Source organism: Adiantum capillus-veneris, chromosome 20 (assembly GCF_014529385.1).
Source record: "Adiantum capillus-veneris isolate H3 chromosome 20, ASM1452938v2, whole genome shotgun sequence".
Classification (NCBI taxonomy): domain Eukaryota; kingdom Viridiplantae; phylum Streptophyta; class Polypodiopsida; order Polypodiales; family Pteridaceae; genus Adiantum; species Adiantum capillus-veneris.
The window spans coordinates 43724478-43749051 of NC_140950.1; positions in this window are offsets into that span (position 1 = coordinate 43724478).

The following is a 24574-nucleotide window of genomic DNA, read 5'->3' on the forward strand; positions in this document are numbered from 1 at the left end:
TCACTGGACAGTCTTTTCATGAGCTATTTTAAGCCTCTGAGTCAAGTCAAAACTCAATTTGGCTTAAAATGTCAAGAAAAAGTAAATAATCTATTTTTTTGCAAACTCTTGAAATTTTTACCTCAATGCGTCCATGAGCTTACCCACTGGTTCATGTTAGGAAATATGACGTAGCTAAGTATATAATTGAGTAGACTACTTAATGGAGAGAGATGATTTTCACACACAAGAGATTATAGAGTAGAGAGAGAGAGAGAGAGAGAGAGAGAGAGTACACACGATATACATGGTTCACCCAATGTGGGCTACATCCACTGGAAAGCAGCCACTTAATGGATTTAGTACTTCAAACTAGAAGTAGGTTACAAAGGGATTATACCCTTAATAGAGCTCCCGCCTTGTTTCACTCTCACCACCTCACACCCACCTTATTGCATCAACTTCACACTTTAAAATGCGTGTAGAATGGCCTCCTTTTATAGGCCAAAAGGGCTGCCTCTCATGAATACCGTTAATAGAGCTCCCACCTTGTTTCACTCTCACCACCTCACACCCACCTTGTTGCATCAATTTCACACTTTGAAATATGTGTAGAAATGGCCTCCTTTTATAGGCCAAAAGGGCTGCCCTCTCTCATGAGAGGCAGCCATGTGTAGCCACCCTTGTGTAGATAAGTCTAAATCGGACCCTCCAATTCGCCCATGTGTGGCCGCCCTTGAGAAGACAAGTCCTCCTTTGAAATCAGCCATCGGCCATTGAATTTGGCCACCGGCCACCGGCTATTGACTTCCGACCATTGGCCACCAGCCATTGACTACCGGCCATTGGCCAAGCCACTAGCCAACCGGCCAAACATTGGCCATTTTCTGACCACTTTCCAATCGCCGTCCGACCATAATATTCTGGAAAAGGCAGTCTCGAACTTTGCTCGAGACTGGCCGTGAAAATTTTGGTTTACGACGAATGATTTTGTTTTTCAGCGAGTAATTTTTCTTCAAGCACGATGGCTTATCCTCATAATGGGGACCTTATAAATATGTGTTTTTAATACAAAAAATTACAAGGGGTAAATCCGGCTCCATACTTAATAATCTCCCGCTTGGATACTGATCCCCAAACCAAAACTGTGACTGCTTTCCATCCTAGCTTCTTATCCTTGAATGCCAATCGAAGATGAGCAAAAGCTCAACTTCTCCTTAGTTACCACCTTTCTAAACATGTCTGCAGGATTTTCACTTATATGCACCTTTCCTAGCTTTAGTTGTCCCTCTTCCAAAAGAGTGTGTATGAAGTGATATCTCACCTCAAAGTGCTTTGTCTTTGAATGAAAGACTGAGTTCTTGGCAAGATGGATAGCACTTTGGCTATCACTATACAAGACACAATTGTCTTGTTTGAATCCAAGCTCTTCTAAGAATCTGTAAAGCCACATCATTTCTTTGCTTGCCTTCGTCATTGCTACATACTCTGCTTCCGTGGTAGAAAGTGACACCACTTTCTGTAGCTTTGAAGTCCAGCTTACTACCGTGCTTCCAATCGTGAAGACATAGCCAGTAGTGCTTCTTTGAGTATCTTTGTCACCTGCCATATTTGCATCAGCATACCCTTCTAGAAAAATATCAGTTCCTCCAAAATACAAAGTATTTTGTTGTTGTCTCTTTTAGATACCTAAGTATCCACTTCACAGCCTGCCAGTGCTCTTTACCTGGGTTGTCCATGAACCTACTTACAACTCCCATTGCATGTGCAATGTCTGGCCTTGTCCAGACCATAGCATACATAAGAGAACCTACCACTATAACATATGGAACTTTAGACATATAGGCTATCTCCTCTCGTGTCTTTGGACACATATCCTTGGTTAGTTTAAAGTGACTAGCCAAAGGTGTAAACCGTTTTTGCAATTTTCATTGCAAACCTTTATAGTACCTTCTTACTGTAATCCTCTTGAGATAGCTTTATTGTCTTCTTCGTCCTGTCCCTTGATATCTTCATACCAAGTATCCTCTTTGCAACACCTAAATATTTCAATGAAAACGATTTAGACAGCTCCTCTTTTAGGTCTTTGATGTCCTGCATGTTAGCACTTGCACTCAGCATGTCATCAACATACATTAGATGATGAGCTTCCCATCTCCCAAATTCTTCATGTAGACGTAGTGATCTGAGTTGCATCTTTTGAAACCATGATCCAACATCCATCCATCGAACTTCAAGTACCATTATCTTGATGCTTGCTTTAAACCATACAAGCTCTTCTTTAATCTGCAAACCATTTTCTCATTACCTTTTACTTCATACCCCTTTGGTTGAAGCATGTAATTTTCCTCCTCTAAGTCACCGTGAGGGAATGCCGCCATTTGCTCAAGATTTAGATCATGAGCAACCACAAGGATTAAGACAAGTCTAATTGAGTTCATTTTTACAAGAGGAGAAAATATTTCATTGAAGTCAATACCTTTCTTTTGAGAAAACACTTTTACCACAATCCTAGACTTGTAGCTTTTCTTCCCACCTTTTTCTTCCTTCAACTTATACACCCATTTGTTCTAAAGTGCCCGCTTACCTTTAGGCAACTCAACCAACTCCCATGTTTGGTTGTGATGTAATGAGTCCATCTTTACATGCATGCTCTTCATCCCTTCTTCTTTGGATTTGTGTTGCATAGCTTCTTCGTATGATTCCGGCTCTCCAAAATCTGAGATCAAGAGATGGTTGAAGGAAGGAACAAACCTTTCTGGAGGTCTACTTGCTCTTGTAGATCTTCGGGGAATAGGCTGAGGCTCCTCATTTGGTTGACGTTGTTGCACATTTTCACCGTTTGCACTCCTTGAGTCTTCACCGTCCTCAAGCTCCATGTACTCATCACCTGTTTTTTTTGTTTGTTTTCTTTCCAAGTAATCTTTTGTACATATTTTGTTCGTTAAGAAATTACATCCCTACTCCTAAAGATTTTACCATCTTCAGGATTCCATAGGCGACACCCAAAGTCACTTTCTCCATAGCCAATGAAGAAACATTTTTGGACTTTGCATCTGGCTTTGATCTTAGGATTCTATCTATGTGCATGAAAGCCTCACACCCAAACACTTTAAGAAATGCATAATTTACCAGTTTACCTGTCCATGAATCTTCTAGAACTCCCCCATCCAATGCCATTGAGGGTGACCAGTTGATTAAGTACACAGACGTACTTACAACTTCCACCCAAAGCTCAAGCAGTAGGCCTGCATGTAGCGGAATGCTTTGTGCTCGCTCCACGATTGTCCTATTCATCCTTTCTAAAATCCCATTTTGTTGAGACGTCCTTGGGGTTGTCTTTTGCCTCCAAATTCCATTGCTGGCACGGAAGCTTTCAAAAGCTTGGCTGCAATATTCACCTCCATTGTCGGATTTGAGGCATTTAACCTTGGTACCTACTTCATTCTCCAAAAAGGCTTTCCACCTTTGAATTATGGAAAACACATTCGATTTATTCTTCATGACATAAACCCATGTTTTCCTAGTCGCATCGTCTATGAATGTTACATAATACAATGAGCCAGCAAGTGATAGTGTACTTGCAGGACCCCAAACATCAAAATAAACCAACTAAAGTTTATTATTTTTTCTTTCATTTCCTAATTTTTGAAATTTTACCCTCTTTTTTTTACCATAAACACAATCTTTACATAACTCTAAGTCGACTTCTTTCAAACCTGGTAGAAGCTTCTTTGTTTGAAGGATTTGCATTCCTTTGGCACTCATATGCCCAAGCCGATAGTGCCACACCGCACTATCAACTTCCATAGCTATTGCACAAGTTGAAGATTGCGTGCTAACAGTACACAAGTAAAGTGTACCGATCTTTTCTCCCTTGGCAACCACCAAAGATCCCTTTGAGATCTTCCACCGTTTGCTTCCTAATGCAATGTTGTGACCTTCATCGTCCAATTGTCCGTAGAGACCAAAGTTTTGAAGAGAAGGAACATGCCTAACATCTTTAAGCTTCCATTCATTTCTGTTAGTAGTTTTGACACAAACTGTACCTTTGCTGACAATTTCACAAGCTTCATCATCTCCCAAGTATACATACCCAAAATTACCTTTGGTGTAATCTTGGAAATATTGCTTGTGTGGTGTCGCATGGAATGAAGCCCCTGAATATACTATCTAGGAATTAGAGACATTGTCTAATGAGAGAATTAGAGTATCTTGCTCCACTTTACCTGCCACATTGGCCTTTGCTGTTGGCTTGTTGTCTTGAGACTCCGACTCCTTCTTCTTGGACTAGCAATCCTTCTTGACATGGACATGGACCTTCTTGCCACACTTTTAACATTCAAGAACTACATTTGTGCGTGACTTGCTCCGTCTTGAGCGATCACGACCCTTTTGGTTTTTGAACCTCTCCTTAGGCCTTCGTCTTGTTTCCATTGATAGTGCATCACTTGATGATTCTCCTGTGCTTCTCCTTTGAATGTCCTTGCTTAGGAGAACACCCACAACATCATCAAACTTAAGAGTATTTGTACCAAAAATAGAATTACTTCCAACCATCACAAGGTTGTTCCAACTATCCAATAGAGACGATAGTATAAGGAGAGCTCGCACTTCGTCATCAAAATTTATTTTCACCGATTGAAGCTGACTTATATTGGTGTTAAAGTCATTTAGGTGTTCTGTAACTGAACCATTCTTTGCCATATTTAGATTGAACAAGCACTTCATGAGAAATACCTTATTGGAGGCCGATGGTTTCTCGTAGAAATTGTCAATTGACTTCATCAGGTCCTCTGTGGTCTCCATCTCCGAAACCTTGAAGGCCACCGTTGACATCAAGCTTAAACGGATTGTTCCTAGTGCCTTTCGATCAAGGACAATCCATGCTTCATCTGCCATCATTACGGGCTTCTTTTCAAGACCACCTAGTGGCAAATAGAGGTCCTTCTTGTAGAGATAGTTTTCAATCTGCATCTTCCAATGTTGGTAGTTTTTGCCGTTGAACTTCTCCATCTTGAGCTTCCCTTCCTCTGCCATTACTCTCACTCAATTCAAGGAATCCTTTCCTTGAGATAATTTAGCTACAAGAAAACCTTGCTCTGATACCAGTTGTTAGGAAATATGACATAGCTAAGTAGATAATTGAGTAGATTACTTAATGGAGAGAGTTAATTTTCACACACAAGAGATTATAAAGTAGAGAGAGAGAGAGAGAGAGTACACACAATATACATGGTTCACCCAATGTGGACTTCAAAGAGGCCACTTAAAGGATTTAGTACTTCAAACAAGAAGTAGGTTAAAAAGGGATTATACCCTTAATAGAACTCCCACCTTGCTTCACTCTCACCACCTCACACCCACTTTGTTGCATCAACTCCACACTAGTCTCATTCGACTTGGCAAGCACAGGGCCCAAAGAGCAAATGCAAAGCCTACGGTTAGTAGAGCTAAAGGAGATGGCCACTGATACAGTGAACCTGCACCCGCCCACCAATGATTGGGATGTGGTGATGACAAAGCTAACCGGGCTAAGAGCACAGTCAATGGCCTCAGAAAGTGAAATGGCAACTCTCAAAGCCACTGAAGTGCAGATAAAGCTGGAAGTTGACACTTTAAAAAAACAAAGCCACGTCAGGGACGACATGAGCAAGGAGGGGGGGGAGTGTTAGAACCTGGACACACCCTACAGAAACTAACTACTCGGCAGATTATAATTTTTTGTAATTATTCATTTATTGAGAAAACTCGACATTTCACCTTGTAAATATTGGGGCTTACAGAGGTTTCCAGATTGTATCCCAGTTTTGATAGTTAGATTGAGTAGATGGTTGATTTGGAACTTTACGGTTTAAGAATTGTAAGGTATTTATACCACTTTTTGACCTTAATGAAAAACCTTTTGTCATTTTTTCAAAGGTTGAAGTCTGTGAGTGAGCGTACTGTGTACGAGAGAGAGTGTGAGCTTCATCTTGATGCTACGTGTGTATCGGTGGTCGGAATCGAGAGAAGTGCAGCGTGTTGCCCCCGACGAGAGCTACGCGCCGATACCTACATTGCGCGCATACGGTCCGGTTTTGTGAGCTCCATCTACGAGCTTCATCTGATGATTCGGTGAGCATACGTTGTCTGATTTTGCATAGCAGCATATCCACGCTTTCACATTGAGTAGAGATACACATTAGGCACTTTAGATTTCCAAAACGAAGACTTGCAAATTTCGGACAGATATCCTACGTGATTTTGCACCGGGTGTTTTGGGTTGGGGTTTTGGTTCATAGACCTTAGGGAGAGCGACCTATTGGTGTTAGTAGGGTCTCCTTCAAGTTGTGTGGTATTTCAAGATTGTTTGATGGGTGTTCGGCTCTAGAAAGCGTTGTAGGAAGTTTCCTCTTATGCACTCTTGAAGGCTATGACTTAAACATTGGGTAGAGACCTCTGTAGGAATTAGTTAGGAGTCGGTCAAGTGTAGGTTGACACCCTATGCTTGCTTCCACGCACCTACGGGTCGAGCTTCGTCCTTAGCTAACAAATCTTGTTAGGTGAGTTCTCGTTGTGCTGACGTTCGTCGCGGCGTATCTGTCCAGCAGTCATCAAGCTTGCTGATAGCTTATGGTGTAGAAGAAATTGGGTATCGATTTCTAGCCGATAGAAAAAAATTCTTCTACGTCAGATTACCAGAATCAATTGGCTATCAATCACTTTATGTCTCCGGTTAGGTCAAAAATGAGGTTTGAGAACCTTGCTTCAAGCGAGTTCCCCTCCATTTGCTTCAATTGAGCTTCCTACACCTTTTTCAATCTCTTTCTTGCTTTGGTTGTTCAAGATTTCCCTTGCTTAGTGCTTCACCGGCTGCAAGCCCTGAACTTGCTCTCCACAGGAGAGAGAGAGAGAGAGAGAGAGAGAGAGAGAGAGAGAGAGAGAGAGAGAGAGAGAGAGAGAGAGAGAGAGAGAGAGAGAGAGAGAGAGCCATGCCTTTTCTAGCCGAGGACGAGATAGCCTCGAGAGCTTGAGAGGAGGAGAGTTGCCTCCTTTATGATTTCGTCCGTGCATCTTCTGCTTTTCTTTGCCAAATGAGAGAGAGAGAGAGAGAGAGAGAGAGAGAGAGAGAGAGAGAGAGAGAGAGAGAGAGAGAGAGACTTTAACCCTCCTGGCTCCCTATGTTGCCATGGCCGAGAGAGAGAGCGATTTTGGCCTGCGAGAGAGAGCCCACTTTTGTTCTCAAGCCGCGAGAGAGAGACCCTCTCCTGTTTCTTGCTTCTCCCTCTCCCCTTTTCACACACAATAAAAACCCTTTTTAATTTCTTGTGTGGCCTTTGGCCCTTTTGGTTGGGCAACCTTTACTCCATTTTACACCTCTTGGACGGCCCCTCCGCTTAACACTAGACTTGTAATGAGCCACAAAACTGGCTGAAGCCACAAAAATGGCTCACACTAGGTTTCTAGTAAATGAAACATAACTTTTGTAAATGAGATCAAAATTTCATGAAACTTCTTAATTATGGGTTCAAGATATGAAAAAGGTTTCTCAATATACAATTTACATGAAAAGATCAATTTTTTAAAAAAAATACTTTTCTAAAATTAGTAAATTTTACGTAAAACTGAACTTCAACACTTAACTTGGAGAAGTATAAAATGTTGGCAGTCTTTGTATATGGGTTAAAAAAGCTTGGTACATCTATCACATACCTGAGGGATTTTTCAAAGAAGTTTGGGCCTGCTTAACAATGATTTGATTTATTTTCAAAAGAAAACAAAAACTTTTGTCCATCTGCACAAATTAGTTGTAGAAGATGGCAATGGAAAGACACCATTAGACCTTCATTTAGCTCTGTAACATTTTTTATCAACTCATATTGAGTGTTGGTCATAATTCCCTAAAACCATTTTCTATTTAGATAACTAACATAGTGTTGAGAATGGTTTTACAAAAGTCTCAAAAAGCCACAAAAGTGGCTGATTTTTTTATAGGACTAGTGTTAAGGTTATGGGTGGGCGGCCCTTCGACCCTTCATTCGTAAGGGTACCACATTTGGCATGCAAATTAACCAAGGCACCTGCACTCAATGCACTCCACAAGTCGTCATTTTGGACAATGAGCTCATCAAGATCTTTTTGTGCTTTTGTAACGGCACCACATTTGTCATGCATATCATGCTTTTGTAAAGGCGCCACAGTTGGTACACGTATCGGGCAAGTAGGCCTTTTGACAAAACTTGAAGAAAAGATCATTTAGCAACAAATTTGGAGATCATGGTGATAAACAATAGCCAAGAATGTAAAATGCTCTAGGACTTACGGGTCATAGGTAGGGACCCCTATGACATAAGAGTCCTACTAGACCACTAGAGAGAGTAAGTTACTAGATTAATTTCATAAAACAGCTACCATTTAACCATGAAAAAAAGCCACAAAATTTGAAAAGACCCAAGATTTAAAACCTCATCCCAAGAGTACAAAGTGAGTAATGGTAAAAAGGTGGAGAATAAAAAAAATAAAATCAAAAAGAGATATGGGGTTTTTTTCTCCTTGCCAATGCAGTAAATAAATGGTATCTTGTTATCTGCCACCATAACCCACAAAAAAGAAGAAGTTATTTCATCAAGTGGAAGGCAGGTGTCATGGGACACTCCTACATGTTATAGATGTCCGTCTAGTACAAAAACTAAGAGAAAAAAAGACCTCGTTTGGAGACTCCATGGGTAGGATGTAGGTTGTGAGTTGAGTAGCAAGGGTTGGAGTGATCCTCCCTAGGAGTCTTTGGAATCTCTCCATTTATATAGATGTTCTCTTCACTCAAGGTTTCTCTCCAGAATGAGTCAAATAGAGAGAGTGGGGTTTTTTAATTGTATGTGAAGGGGGAGTGGTGAATAAGTTTTAACGGCAATATTTAAATGAAAGGTCTTTTTTTGTAATCTCTTGAGTCAGTCGGTATCCCAACATTCTCTATGGGATTTCTGGCATGAGGGGTAAAGTAGGCTTGTTGGTTTTTAGGCAAGTGTTTATTAAAAGTTTGGGGTGTGTGCCCATGCCTTACGGTGCCACTTTTTTATGGGGGGGTCTCTATGGTGGGGTAGTTGCTCACGAGTGGAAGAGAGAGAGAGAGAGAGGGAGAGAGAGAGAGAGAGGGAATATTTAAATGAAAGGTCTCTTTTTGTAACCTCTTGAGTCAATCGACATCGCAACGTTCTCTTTGGGATTTCTGGCATGAGGGGTAGAGTAGGCTTGTTGGTCTCTAGGCACTTGTGTTTATTAAAAGTTTGGGGTGTGTGCCCATGCCTTACAATGCCACTTTTTTATGGGGGGTTTCTATGGTGGGGTAGTTGCTCATGAGTGGGGGGGGGGGAGGAGAGAGAGAGAGAGAGAGAGAGAGAGAGAGAGAGAGAGAGAGACTCCTCAGTTAGAGAGTTATGAGGTGGGAGCCTTTATTTTTTGGGGGAGTTGCTCTACAAGAGGAATCTTTTAGAGAAGGGTTAAATTAAGCGCGTTTCTAAAATTTAGACGTGATCGTGAGAAAATTGATATCATTTAAAGAAACAAAGTATAAAAACGTTCCATACAAGCAGTATCTTTCAACTCTATGTTATGGAGAAGACTATTCAAGCGAATGCGCATGGTAGCTACACAAAAAATTGAGACATGAGGAAAGACGAGAGTTCAATTAGGATCTTGGAGAGAGGTGGCCCAAAGCTTTTGGATGGGAAGACAAACATACACGAAGTGGAGGGAATGAAAACAAGCAGGAAAGTATGGTCAAAATGATAGCCAAATAGACGAGAGAGAGAGAGAGAGAAAGAGAGAGCTAGGAAAGGGGGGTGCTACCTAGCAACAAATGCTCCTTGTTGTCATCATCCTCATAACTTCTCGGGCAAGCTCAAGCTCAATCGAGTTTAATTTGGAACTCACCTTTCAACAGTACTATATTACAAAGAACGAAATCCAGGCATGCCACATGGCTCTACAAGAGAATTTTAGGCTCTCCTTCTCTCTCCACCTTTTCAATCAACTGAATTTAAGCGGCATCGACACGTGCTAGAGGAGGCCAACGGACTGTGTGTGTGTGTGTGTGTGTGTGTGTGTGTGTGTGTGTGTGTGTGTGTGTGTGTGTGTGTGTGTGTGTGTGTGTGTGTGTGTGTGTGTGTGTGTGTGTGTGTGTGTGTGTGTGTGTGTGTGTGTGTGTGTGTGTGTGAGAGAGAGAGAGAGAGAGAGAGAGAGAGAGAGGTGCAAGCACTTATTCAAGAAAGTCGATGTGGAATGGTCGGGGATTGTAAGCTAGGAAGTGAATGCAGGATGTGTGTCAAGAGGCCAAACGTACACAACGATGGAAGGCAAAGGGGTGGCTACACAAGTGATTGAGGGAGGATGAAGAGCCAAGAAAGAGAGAGTCAATAGACCGTATTATGCGAGAGAGACAGAGAGAGAGAGAGGGAGAGAGAGAGAGAGGGAGAGGGGGGGAGAGAGAGAGAGGGGGGGTGTTGAGATGTCGAGCTCTACATCTTGAGTTGGCATCCACTACGGGTCTTGGACGCTTACGGCATTTACTCACTGGCGCGTTAGGTGACCGACATGGAGGATCTCTGCTAGTGATTCTACAGTTGGACTACACTTATAGTGCCAGCCTAGCACGCTTCTAGCGAGTTCACACTTAGTGACCGCATGTACATATGTGCTACTGACGGGAGCAAAGCGAACCCCGAACCCCGACGGCCTCTAAAACACCGGGGACCGAATGGAGCGCCTCGAGCCTGTCATGGTAAAGCAAACAGGGGGCACCACCTAGCTTCAGCAGCTAGGACGCAAACAACACACCACCATAACAAAGTTTTCATCCAAGAGAGATGGATGCTTGGGAGTAATGATGAAAAGGAAAGGGAATGAGATCAAGTGAGAGAGAGAGAGAGAGAGAGTGAGGGAGGGGGTATAGCGGCTTAGTACTTAGGCATCACAAAAGGATGGCGAATCCGCACACCCTTCACACATACACAAGCTCACTCCAAAACACAAGACTAGGTGGCGATTCCACACACCTCACATGGGCAAAAAATTGCAAGAAAACATACTCACAAAACCTTAAGCTTTATTTAGAGAATTAGGCGATGAAATGGGGAGCATAGGGTAGGGGAATGAGAAGGGAGAGAGTGGTAGAGCACATGGCGGATAGGTGGGAGTTGATGGCGAAGACTCGCACGAGGATTATGGCCATCATCCTTCATTTAGTTGCCCTTCATCTTCCATAGCCAAGGGTGTAGAGGTCATGCTCAAGACAAGCATGGTGATTGCGGTGATGGTGATGGTGATGGTGATGGTGTGGGTGTGTGTGTGTGTGCACTAGGCACACACAGTGCATAGTGTGTTCTTTGGTGATGTTGTGTGTGTGTTTAGTGTGATGGTGACCCCTCTTTATATAGGGGAGGAGGGGGGAGAAATTCTAGAATTTAGAAATGAAGAAATCATTATCTACACAGGCCATTTGACTGTGGGCCCCACTTGTCTGGCTGTGTGTATATGTGCCAGAACAGCAGTCTCATGAGAGAGATGGGTTGATGAAAAAAAAGTGAGAGGTCATATGGAGAATAAAGTAATTACAAGAGGGGAGAGAGAGGAGTGTGTTCAGAGATGAATCTGTGTGCAGATGTGTGTGAACACAAGAAAAATCAGGTAACCACTGGGTGGGGATGGGCCTGTGGGCACCTTTTTCAGTGAAACTAAGTGTGTGTGAGTGTGGGGGAGGCCATTTGGCTACAAGACAAGAGAGATTTTGAATTTTAGAGAGAGAGGGGGGTATTTGGGTCATGGGATATGATAGGAGAGAGAAAGGGGAGGTGGGGTATACTATTTTGGAAGATATGATAAGTTGCATGTGAGCTAGGGTGCATTATTGGTGAGTTGGAATGCATTATTGGTGAGAGGTGGGGTAGCTTGAGGGGAGAGAGAAAGGAGAAAGGAAAAGGGGAAGAGAGAGGGGGTTGACCTTTTGAGTGGAGGAGAGGAAAAGGGACACACGGTGGGGCAACAATGAAGAAAAAGGAGGCAAGGTGGGGATGGGCTGCCCCGCAGGCATGAGGTGGCCTATTTTACCTTTCTCATATATTTACATAATCATACTTTATTTTTTTCTTACTTTTTTCCAATGCCTTTTATCACTCCCTCCCTAAGAGGAGGTTTCCATGGGGTGGGGACGAGAGAAGAGGGGTATGGGAGCTTGGCTTGTGAAAAGCCCCCATCACTACTTTTCAGTTTTAGGACTTAGTCATTTTGTACTCTCTTTTCTGTGAGAAGAAGAAGAAGCTTCCCATCTCTGTGTGCTTTGTGCTTGTCTTGTGTAGCTCTCTTGTATCCTCATTATTTACATGGTATCAGAGCCTGGTGCAGGCAAGAGAGGCTAAGAGAGCAAGAGCATCACAATCCCTTCGTTCGCAATCCACGACCAAATGCAAGTTTCTGAACAGGTCTCCAAAGTGCAGTACACAGAGATTTACTGTACAAGTAAAATGGTTGTATGTACGCTTGATTGTGGACACTCATTGAGTGTAGAAAGCGTTACAGGTACCATGATAGCAGGTTCAGTAGATTTACAGGTTTTTGTAGATTGCAGCTATTTTGTCTTAGTGCTTCAAGATGTCTGACGGTTTCAGTCAGATTGTCACTGAGAAGCTTGAGAAAAATAACTACCCTACATGGAAGTTCAGAATAACAAATTTCCTAAAAGGAAAAGGTTATTGGGACTATGTAGAAGGAGACAATGAAAAGGAACCAGAGATTCCCGAGGCAAATGCTACAGCAGAACAAAGGAAAGCTTTGAGGGACTGGCAACAAGGCCAGAGCAAAGTGATGTATTGGCTTTCTATGAGCATCACAGATGGCATGATGGGCTATCTACAGGATGCTGAAACCCCCGCCATTGCATGGAGAAACTTAGGCAGAGTGTTCGAGGTGAACACCAAGGCCAGGAAACTTCAACTAAAGTCGGAGCTAAATCAGGTTAAGAGGAACAACCTCTCAATCAATGATTATGCCTTGAAGATCAAGAGTATCATTGAGGCTCTTGGATCTATTAAAGTCTCAGTGGAAGACGATGACATTGTCCGTGCATGCTTGGATGGTCTAGAAGATGAGTATGTACATTTTAGGTCTTCCATGAATACAAGAGACGACATCCCCGTGTTCCAAGATTTGATTTCTATGCTTATTCTTGAGGAGAAGAACCTTGACACATCTTCTTCTCATGGCAGAAATAATTCTGAACAGGCCTTCTATTCTAACTCCAACAGAGGTAGAGGTAGAGGTCGTGGTCGAGGCCCAAGGGGTTGCAGGGGCCAATTTCTGGAAGGTCAATCAAATCAAAACAATACAGGTGGCAGGGGAAACCAGTTTCAAGGCAGGGGGAGTCAAAGAGGTCGTGGTGCAGGATCAAGCAGGCAGCAACATACTGCAGATAGCAGAGAATGTTGGACTTGTGGTGAAAGAGGTCACATGTCACGTGACTGTCCAAAGGGAAAAGCAAGTGGAAAGAGAGAACAGGGCAACTATGCATCTACTAGCAGAGATGCAGATGACAGCAAAAACAAGCGCATGTTTGTTATGCACCATGTAATGAATACAATGACTACAGAGAATTCCACCCAAGATGATGTTTGGTATGTGGATTCAGGTGCCTCTAATCACATGACGTCTCGTGGAGAGTGGTTTAGAGATATGCGCAAACCAGATGTGTCAGGCTATGTGCAGATAGGAGATGACACAGCTCACCCCATTGCTCATGTAGGGGACATACCTCTAAATACGAAGAGTGGGAAATCAAAGTACTTAGCAGATGTACTTCATGTCCCAAACATTACAAAGAATCTTGTTTCTGTTGGACAAATGGTTGAGCAGGGTTTGCCGGTTCGTTTCAATCCGAATGGCTGTTATGTAGAAGATTTCCAGAATGGCTATAAGCTGATCACAGAGGAAAAATGTGTGCGCAGAATGTTTACGCTGAATGCAGACATGCCTGAGGTAAAAGCTGCATTATTTGTGTTGAGATGTCGAGCTCTACACCTTGAGCTGGCATCCACTACGGGTCTTGGCCGCTTACGGCATTTACTCACTGGCGCGTTAGGTGACCGACACGGAGTATCTTTGCCAGTGATTCTACAGCTGGACTACACTTATAGTGCCAGCCTAGTACGCTTCTAGCGAGTTCACACTTAGTGACCGCATGTACATATGTGCTACTTTTCAGCTTTAGCACTTAGTCATTTTGTACTCTCTTTTCTGTGAAGAAGAAGAAGAAGCTTTCCATCTCTGTGTGTTTTGTGCTTGTCTTGTGTAGCTCTCTTGCATCCTCATTCTTTACATGGTATCAGAGCTTGGTGCAGGCAAGAGAGGCTAAGAGAGCAAGAGCATCACAATCCCTTCGTTCGCAATCCATGACAGGTCTCTGAACAGGTCTCCAAAGTGCAGTATACAGAGATTTACTGTACAAGTACAGTGGTTGTATGTACGCTTGATTGTGGACACTCGTTGAGTGTAGAAAGCGTTACAGGAACCACGATAGCAGGTTCAACAGATTTGCAGGTTTTTGCAGATTGCAGCTATTTTGTCTTGGTGCTTCAAGATGTCTGACGGTTTCAGTCAGATTGTTACTGAGAAGCTTGAGAAAAATAACTACCCTGCATGGAAGTTCAGAATAACAAATTTCCTAAAAGGAAAAGGTTATTGGGACTATGTAGAAGGAGACAATGAAAAGGAACCAGAGATTCCCGAGGCAAATGCTACAGCTGAACAAAGGAAAGCTTTGAGGGACTGGCAACAAGGCCAGAGCAAAGTGATGTATTGGCTTTCTATGAGCATCACAGATGGCATGATGGGCTATCTACAGGATGCTGAAACCCCCGCCATTGCATGGAGAAACTTAAGTAGAGTGTTCGAGGTGAACACCAAGGCCAGGAAACTTCAACTAAAGTCGGAGCTAAATCAGGTTAAGAGGAAAAACCTCTCAATCAATGATTATGCCTTGAAGATCAAGAGTATCATTGAGGCTCTTGGATCTATTAAAGTCTCAGTGGAAGACGATGACATTGTCCGTGCATGCTTGGATGGTCTAGGAGATGAGTATGTACATTTTAGGTCTTCCATGAATACAAGAGACGACATCCCCGTGTTCCAAGATTTGATTTCTATGCTTATTCTTGAGGAGAAGAACCTTGACACATCTTCTTCTTATGGCAGAAATAATTATGAACAGGCCTTCTATTCTAACTCCAACAGAGGTAGAGGTAGAGGTCGTGGTCGAGGCCCAAGGGGTTGCAGGGGCCAATTTCTGGAAGGTCAATCAAATCAAAACAATACAGGTGGCAGGGGAAACCAGTCTCAAGGCAGGGGGAGTTAAAGAGGTCGTGGTGCAGGATCAAGCAGGCAGCAACATACTCTAGATAGTAGAGAATGTTGGACTTGTGGTGAAAGAGGTCACATGTCACGTGACTGTCCAAAGGGAAAAGCAAGTAGAAAGAGAGAACAGGGCAACTATGCATCTACTAGCAGAGATGCAAATGACAGCAAAAATGAGCGCATGTTTGTTATACAGCATGTAATGAATACAATGACTGCAGAGAATTCCACCCAAGATGATGTTTGGTATGTGGATTCAGGTGCCTCTAATCACATGACGTCTCGTGGAGAGTGGTTTAGAGATATGCGCAAACCAGATGTGTCAGGCTATGTGCAGACAGGAGATGACACAGCTCACCCCATTGCTCATGTAGGGGACATACCTCTAAATACGAAGAGTGGGAAATCAAAGTACTTAGCAGATGTACTTCATGTCCCAAACATTACAAAGAATCTTGTTTCTGTTGGACAAATGGTTGAGCAGGGTTTGCAGGTTCGCTTCAATCCAAACGGCTGTTATGTAGAAGATTTCCAGAATGGCTGTAAGCTGATCACAGAGGGCAAATGTGTGGGCAGAATGTTTACGCTGAATGTAGACATGCCTGAGGTAAAAGCTGCATTATTTGCACAGGGCACAGGTGTTGTGGCTGATGTTGACATTTGGCACAAACGCATTGGCCATGTCAATGAGCAGAGATTGCGCAGCATGCAATCAAAACAGATTGTAAAAGGTTTGCCCAAATTCAAGGTGGATGGTATGCATAAAGTGTGTGCAGCATGCCAGTTTGAAAAACAGTCAAAGGGCTCATTTCCACATGAGCGCTATGTATGTAAAAGGCCACTTGAGGTGGTGCACACAGATGTTTGGGGTCCAACCGATACTGCAAGTATACATGGTTGCAGGTATTATGTCTCTTTCATTGATGACCATACAAGGAAAGTATGGGTCTACTTCATGCGTAACAAAAGTGAAGTGTTTGGTCACTTTCAAGACTTCAAAGTCATGATTGAGAAGGAGACAGATATGCAAATCAAGACATTGAGGTCAGATGGAGGGGGAGAGTACTTCTCCAATGATTTTTCAGATTTTCTGCGAATGCATGGTATACACAGGCAGTTTACATGCAGATATACTCCATAGCAGAATGGGGTCGCAGAAAGGAAAAACAGGCACATTGCAGAGGTTTCACGTGCATTGATGAATGAGAAGAACATGCCTCATCATTTTTGGGCTGAAGCTGTAAATACAGCTGTGTACATTATGAACAGGACACCTACAGCTGCGGTGCATGATGTAACACCTGAGGAAAAGTTTACAGGTACAAAGCCTGATTTGGCACACTTGAAAGTGTTTGGCTGCATAGCTTATGTGCATGTACCAGATGAGTTGCGTAGGAAATTGGATCCTAAAGCAGAGAAATGTATTCTTGTGGGATATTCCCTTGAACAAAAGGGGTACAGGTGCTACAATCCTACTACACGAGAATTACGAGTGAGCAGAGATGTAGTCTTTGATGAGATGAGCAGCTGGTACAGTAATGCACATGGCACTATTGGGGCTGATGTAAAAGATGATGTGGTAGTACAAAATGTGAGGCCACAGTCACAGGTTTTGAGTGGACCACAAGAGTCCTCTTCTCGTGGCTCTGTTGAGAAACCATGGAATGGTAGACTACGTACGCAGGTTACTCCACCAACAGGTACAGGGAATGTATCACGAAAAGGAAAGGAAAAGGTTGATGAACCTCCCTTTATGGTTGATGCATCATCAAGTTTTCACATGTAGACATGGATTCAGATGGTTCTGAACAATGTCTTGATGAGGAATTTGGAATTCCGGCTGTCAGGACACCTGGTGTAAGGAAAGTACAAGAAGATGCTAGAGGGCAAAGGAGTGACCCAGGACCGCGCAGATCTAATAGAGTCAGAAATCCAGTTCAGAAATTGACTTATGATGGGTATCTAGCGCATCACCAAGCCTACATGGCTAAGGTGATACAGGATGTGGAGCCCACATGTTTTGAGGATGCAGTTGGAAATGTGCATTGGGATGATGCAATGAATGAAAAGATGGCTGCATTGGAAGCAAATGACACATGGGATTTGGTGCCATTGCCAAGTGGCAAGAAAGCTATTGGCTGTAAATGGGTGTATAAAACCAAGCATAAGGCTGATGGTAACATTGAGCGTCGTAAGGCAAGGCTGGTCGCAAAGGGTTATGCACAGACGTATGGCATAGACTATGAGGAGACCTTTGCTCCAGTGGCAAAGATGACGACTGTGAGAGCTGTCATAGCAGTGGATGCATCTAGAGGATGGATTATGCATCAAATGGATGTAAAGAATGCCTTCTTGAATGGTGAGTTGCAAGAGGAAGTGTATATGGATCAGCCACCTGGTTATGTCGATCCAGGTTACCCAGATTATGTATGCAGACTTCTCAAAGCTTTGTATGGTTTGAAGCAGGGCTCTAGAGCATGGTATGATAGGATTGCCAAGTATCTTGTCAGTATTGGTTTTAGGAGAGCTCATGCTGATCATTCACTCTATGTACGTGAGAGTGATGTGGGGATTGTGGTCATTACCATATATGTAGATGACCTTATTATTGTTGGTGACAATGCTATGGAGATTGACCATGTGAAGGGTCTTCTCAAACAGGAGTTTGAAATGAAAGATTTAGGCGAGTTGCGCTACTTTCTTGGCATTGAGGTGATCAGGACTTCAGAGGGTGTATGGCTATCACAGAGACAGTATGCTTTGGACATGTTGTCAAAGTATGGTATGGCTGATTGTAAGCCAATTTCTATTCCCTTGGATGTGAATGCAAAGCTGAGTGCAGAGAAGGGTGATGTTGTTGAGGATGTCAACATGTACAGGAAGATTGTGGGTAGTCTAATCTACTTGACTATCACGAGGCCAGACTTGAGCTACACAGTAGGCTTGGAGAGTCAGTTCATGCAACTTCCGAGGAAGCCACATTTGGATGGAGTACGACGCACACTTAGGTATGTGCAAGGTACTCTTGACTACGCATTGTTCTATGCAGCAGATGCACCATTAGCATTGTATGGGTATACAGATGCAGATTGGGCAGGTAGCATTGTTGATAGGAGATCTACGAGTGGCTTCATGTTCTCTTTTGGGAGTGCTGCTGTTACTTGGAGCAGCAAAAAGCACCCTACGGTTGCTTTATCGAGCACAGAGGCCGAGTACAGAGGTGCAGCAGTTGCGGCGTGCGAGGTAGCTTGGCTACGCACATTACTTGAGGACTTGGGAGTGCAGGTGGACCAGCAGATTTTCATCCATTGTGACAACCTCAGTAGCATGCAGTTGGCTAGGAACCCAGTGTTCCATGCCAGGACCAAACACATAGAGGTCCATTACCACTACGTTCGAGAGCGAGTGTTGGCGGGCGACATCGACTTGGTCTACGTCAGCACAGAGGAGCAGATAGCGGATATCTTTACCAAGGCCCTCGGAGCTGAGAAGCTTCGACGTTTCCGGACTATGCTTGGACTCTGCGACATGCAGAGCTCGAGGGGGAGTGTTGAGATGTCGAGCTCTACACCTTGAGCTGGCATCCACTACGGGTCTTGGCCGCTTACGGCATTTACTCACTGGCGCGTTAGGTGAACGACACGGAGGATCTCTGCCAGTGATTCTACAGCTGGACTACACTTATAGTGCCAGCCTAGTACGCTTCTAGCGAGTTCACACTTAGTGACCGCATGTACATATGTGCTACTTTTCAGCTTTAGCACTTAGTCATTTTGTACTCTCTTTTCAGTGAAGAAGAAGAAGAAGCTTTCCATCTCTGTGTGTTTTGTGCTTGTCTTGTGTAGCTCTCTTGCATCCTCATTCTTTACAATTTGCACAGGGCACATGTGTTGTGGCTGATGTTGACATTTGGCACAAATGCATTGGCCATGTCAATGAGCATAGATTGCGCAGCATGCAATCAAAACATATTTTAAAAGGTTTGCCCAAATTCAAGGTCGATGGTATGCATAAAGTGTGTGCACCATGCCAGTTTGGAAAACAATCAAAGGGCTCATTTCCACATGAGCGCAATGTATGTAAAAAGCCACTTGAGGTGGTGCACACAGATGTTTGGGGTCCAACCGATACTGCAAGTATACATGGTTGCAGGTATTATGTCTCTTTCATTGATGACCATACAAGGAAAGTATGGTTCTACTTCATGCGTAACAAAAGTGAAGTGTTTGGTCACTTTCAGGACTTCAAAGTCATGATTGAGAAGGAGACAGGTATGCAAATCAAGACATTGAGGTCAGATGGAGGGGGAGAGTACTTCTCCAACGATTTTTCAGATTTTCTACAAATGCATGGTATACGCAGGCACTTTACATGCAGATATACTCTATAGCTGAATGGGGTCGCAGAAAGGAAAAACAGGCACATTGCAGAGGTTGCACGTGCATTGATGAATGAGAAGAACATGCCTCATCATTCTAGGTTGAAGCTATAAATACAGTTGTGTACATTATGAACAGGACACCTACAGCTGCGGTGCATGATGTAACACCTAAGGAAAAGTTTATAGGTACAAAGCCTGATTTGGCACACTTGAAAGTGTTTGGCTGCATAGCTTACGTGCATGTACCAGATGAGTTGCATAGGAAATTGGATCCTAAATCAGAGAAATGTATTCTTGTGGGATATTCCCTTGAATAAAAGAGGTACAGGTGCTACAATCCTACTACACGAGAATTACGAGTGAGCAGAGATATAGTCTTTGATGAGATGAGCAGTTGGTACAATAATGCACATGGCACTATTGGGGCTGATGTAAAAGATGATGTGGTTGTAGAAAATGTGAGGCCACAGTCACAGGTTTTGAGTGGACCAAAAGAGTCCTCTTCTCGTGGCTCTGTTGAGAAGCCATGGAATGGTAGACCACGTACGCAGGTTACTCCACCAACAAGTATAGGGAACGTATCACGAAAAGGAAAGGAAAAGGTTGATGAACCTCCCTTTATGGCTGATGCATCATCAGGTTTTTCACATATAGACATGGATTCAGATGGTTCTGAACAAAGTCTTGATGAGGAATTTGGAATTCCGGCTGTCAGGACACCTGGTGTAAGGAAAGTACAAGAAGATGCTAGAGGGCAAAGGAGTGACCCAGGACCGCGTAGATCTAACAGAGTCAGAAATCCAGTTCAGAAATTGACTGATGATGGGTATCTAGCGCATCACCAACCCTACATGGCTAAGGTGATACAGGATGTGGAGCCCACATGTTTTGAGGATGCAGTTGGAAATGTGCATTGGGATGATGCAATGAATGAAGAGATGGCTGCATTGGAAGCAAACGACACATGGGAGTTGGTGCCATTTCCAAGTGGCAAGAAATCTATTGGTTGTAAATGGGTGTATAAAACCAAGAATAAGGCTGATGGTAACATTGAGCATCACAAGGCAAGGCTGGTTGCAAAGGGTTATGCACAGATGTATGGCATAGACTATGAGGAGACCTTTGCTCCAGTGGCAAAGATAACGACTGTGAGAGCTGTCATAGCAGTGGCTGCATCTAGAGGATGGATTATGCATCAAATGGATGTAAAGAATGCCTTCTTGAATGGTGAGTTGCAAGAGGAAGTGTATATGGATCAGGCACCTGGTTATGTCAATCTAGGCTACCTAGATTATGTATGCAGACTTCTCAAAGCTTTGTATGGTTTGAAGCAGGGCTCTAGAGCATGGTATGATAGGATTGCCAAGTATCTTGTCAGTATTGGGTTTAAGAAAGCTCATGATGATCATTCACTCTATGTATGTGAGAGTGATGTGGGGATTGTGGTCATTACCATATATGTAGATGACCTTATTATTGTGGGTGACAATGCTATGGAGATTGACCATGTGAAGGGTCTTCTCGAACAGGAGTTTGAAATGAAAGATTTGGGCGAGTTGCGCTACTTTCTTTGCATTGAGGTGATCAGGACTCTAGAGGGTGTATGGCTGTCATCACAGAGACATTATGCTTTGGACATGTTGTCAAAGTATGGTATGGCTGATTGTAAACCATTTCTATTCCCTTGGATGTGAATGCAAAGCTGAGTGCAGAGAAGGGTGATGTTGTTGAGGATGTCAAGATGTACATGAAGATTGTGGGTAGTCTAATCTACTTGACTATCACAAGGCCAGACTTGAGCTACACTGTAGGCTTGGAGAGTCAGTTCATGCAGCTTCTGAGGAAGCCACATTTGGATGGAGTACGACGCACACTTCGGTATGTGGAAGGGACTCTTGACTACGCATTGTTCTATGCAGCAGATGTGCCATTAGCATTGTAGAGAGAGAGAGAGAGAGAGAGAGAGAGAGAGATCTACTCCTTGCCTTGGCGACCTGAGCAAATGGAGGGGGTAGTTTGCAACATCAGTGAAGAAGATCAACTCAAGAGAGAAACATTGGGCTATTTTTCAATGATTGTGGAGCAAGCGAGGGTTTCTCTTGGCAAATGATCAGATACATACATATAGCTTGAAGGCATGTTTCCTTATGCAAGAATTTGACATGGGCAAAAAACTTAAGGATGAGAAAGTAAGCCTAGGGTGCTTTTAAAAAACACATATGTATGCAAAGAATCATAGTGTAGGTATATATGTCTAAATGTTTTGGGATGTGTGTATGCACATGCCTCTCCTTCTATTTCTTTTTCCATAAACTAGCAATGGAAGTCGGGGAGGTGGGATAGATCTTATTAGTTGAGTTCATTGCAAACAATGTACTATATAAAAAATTCTAGAAGCAAGCATTGTTTTGTCATCAAAGGCTATCTTGATCAATAACCAAGTCAATGATTGAAAGGTAGAGGTAGACACCACAATTGATAGTTTCTCTCTCTCTCTCTCTCTCTCTCTCTCTCTCTCTCTCTCTCTCTCTCTCTCTCTCTCTCTCTCTCTCTCTCTCTCTCTCTCTCTCTCTCTCTCTCTCTCTCTCTCTCTCAATGGGATTTTGGCACACACTTGAAACTTTCATAACGGCTTTTGGCAACAAATAGAGAGAACTTATTCCCAGTTTCCTATTTCTGTGACAAAAAGAGAGAGATAAAAGTCTCTTTTGTGTGAAAGAAAGAGATACCAACGAGCAAGATTTTGTAGAGTAGATAATGTTGTGAACTAAAATTTATATTCAAGTCCGTAAAATTCTATATAGTGGACAATGTTGTGAACTTAAATTTACAATCAAGTCCCTAAAATTCTATGAGTAGATAATGCTGTGAACTAAAACTTTTCCTCAAGCTCCTACGATTTATCAATCAAAGTGAGACAAATGTATGTCTATGAGACGGAATAAGAAGAAGAATTTTAATGTCAAAAGAACCATTCCCTACAGAAGTTCAAGGTTTATTTAGTGAGCATAGAGAGAGAGAGAGAGAGAGAGAGAGAGAGAGAGAGAGAGAGAGAGAGAGAGAGAGAGAGAGAGAGAGAGAGAAGAAGAAGAAGAAGAAGAAGAAGAAGAAGAAGAAAAAGAATAATTTTAATGTCATAGGAACCAATCCGTATAGAACTTCAAGGTTTATCTACTGATGAGCAACGAGAGAGACAGAGAGAGTAGCTCAAGGCTACTCTTATCAAAATTTCTTTCCTTCTGTTTGTATCAAATATTGGGTTCTCCCAACCCACATGACCAGCATAGGAAATGTCTAAAAATATCAAAAAATGAAAGATGGATACATAGACAATTAGGTGCGTACGCTCATCTATACATACTTACATGCATACATAGATAAAGACGTTCAAAAGCGGGTATAGAGACATGAGAAAGATAAAGTGTGAGTGTTTCCAATTGTGCTCATGAGAAAGCTTGAGAAGATGTATACGATTGGAGTGTTGGTGAGAGCAAGCGAGACCCGCCATACACGGGTCCTTCGAGCTCGTGCTCACAAGAGTCCGAGAGGTATATGCAAGATATGAGCTTTGGGCATGTGGTTAGCTCAAAACAATTGGCCTTTTATTCGCTAGTAGACCCATAATCAATCCTAGATGGAGGCAACATCCCTAAATTTGGCCTTTTATAGGCCAGCAACACCCCTACATTTAGCAAGGCATCACCCTACATAGCAATGTATTGCATTCAACAAGGCAACACCTTGCTTCATAGTGTCGACCCTAATCAAGCTATTAGCCTCTGTCGTACGACATAAACTTTTTATGAATTACGTGGACAAAAATTTGCACGCATCACAACGCATGAATCCAAGGGCACAAAACAATAGGAGCTCCAACATAGGGTGAACTCAACTCTAATCGCCTCTACAAAGGCCACTAATTCCACTACTTTTCTCAACCCCCTCCCCGGCTCCACGGCCGCGCGCACGTGCACACACCACAAGAACACAAAAATTGAGTGTTGTGTTAAAGAAAAGAATCTTTATTTTTTAAAAGGACAAACACAGAGACACTAGCAAGTCTAGGAAGAGAATGGATTCTAAGAGGGCCTCTTTTTTTGCCATGAGATTATGAAGGTGATTAACATTTTGACAAATAGGTGCACACTATGTGTGCAAGAATGGTAGGTGTGTAAGAGAGATGTAAGAGTGATCAAAGGATGCACTTTTCCCCTCAAAAAAAGAGGTGGACAACTTTATGATTTTTAGCCTTCCATAACTCTTACATTTGAATATCCTATTTGAGCGGAGATTATAGATTTGTGATCTACATGCCAAGCTCTTTGTGTAGATATGTTACATTATATGGTTTTACCCGTTAGATTTGAAATTCCATTTTGAGGGGAAATTTTGTGTTCAAACAAACTAGTCGTTTTGCCTGTTTGAACTCAAAAGTTGTCCTTTGATTGCTTTATCATTACTAGAGGTTTCATTCCCTTAAACTATCAGATAAAGAGGCCCTCCTAAACCCCATTCTCCTCCTAATGTCTTGCTCTTGGATTAGCAAAAACACAACCGGTTGAGAAAGAAAAATTTTGGCTTCGATTGCAAGAAAATAGTGTACAAATAGCTAAAAATTTACTTTAAACTGTAACATTTTTGCTTAATAATTGGCTTGAAGGGATTTGTGTATGCTTGGGATAAAAGGTGCACTTAAACTCTCTAGGTTTTAGCATTAAATATCTAAATCTTTTTTCAAATTCTAAGAAATTAGCCAAATCTCGTGTAATCAACAATAGGCCTCACAACAATGTGCAGGTTATGTGGGAATCACCATGCTGCTACATCACTAATGTT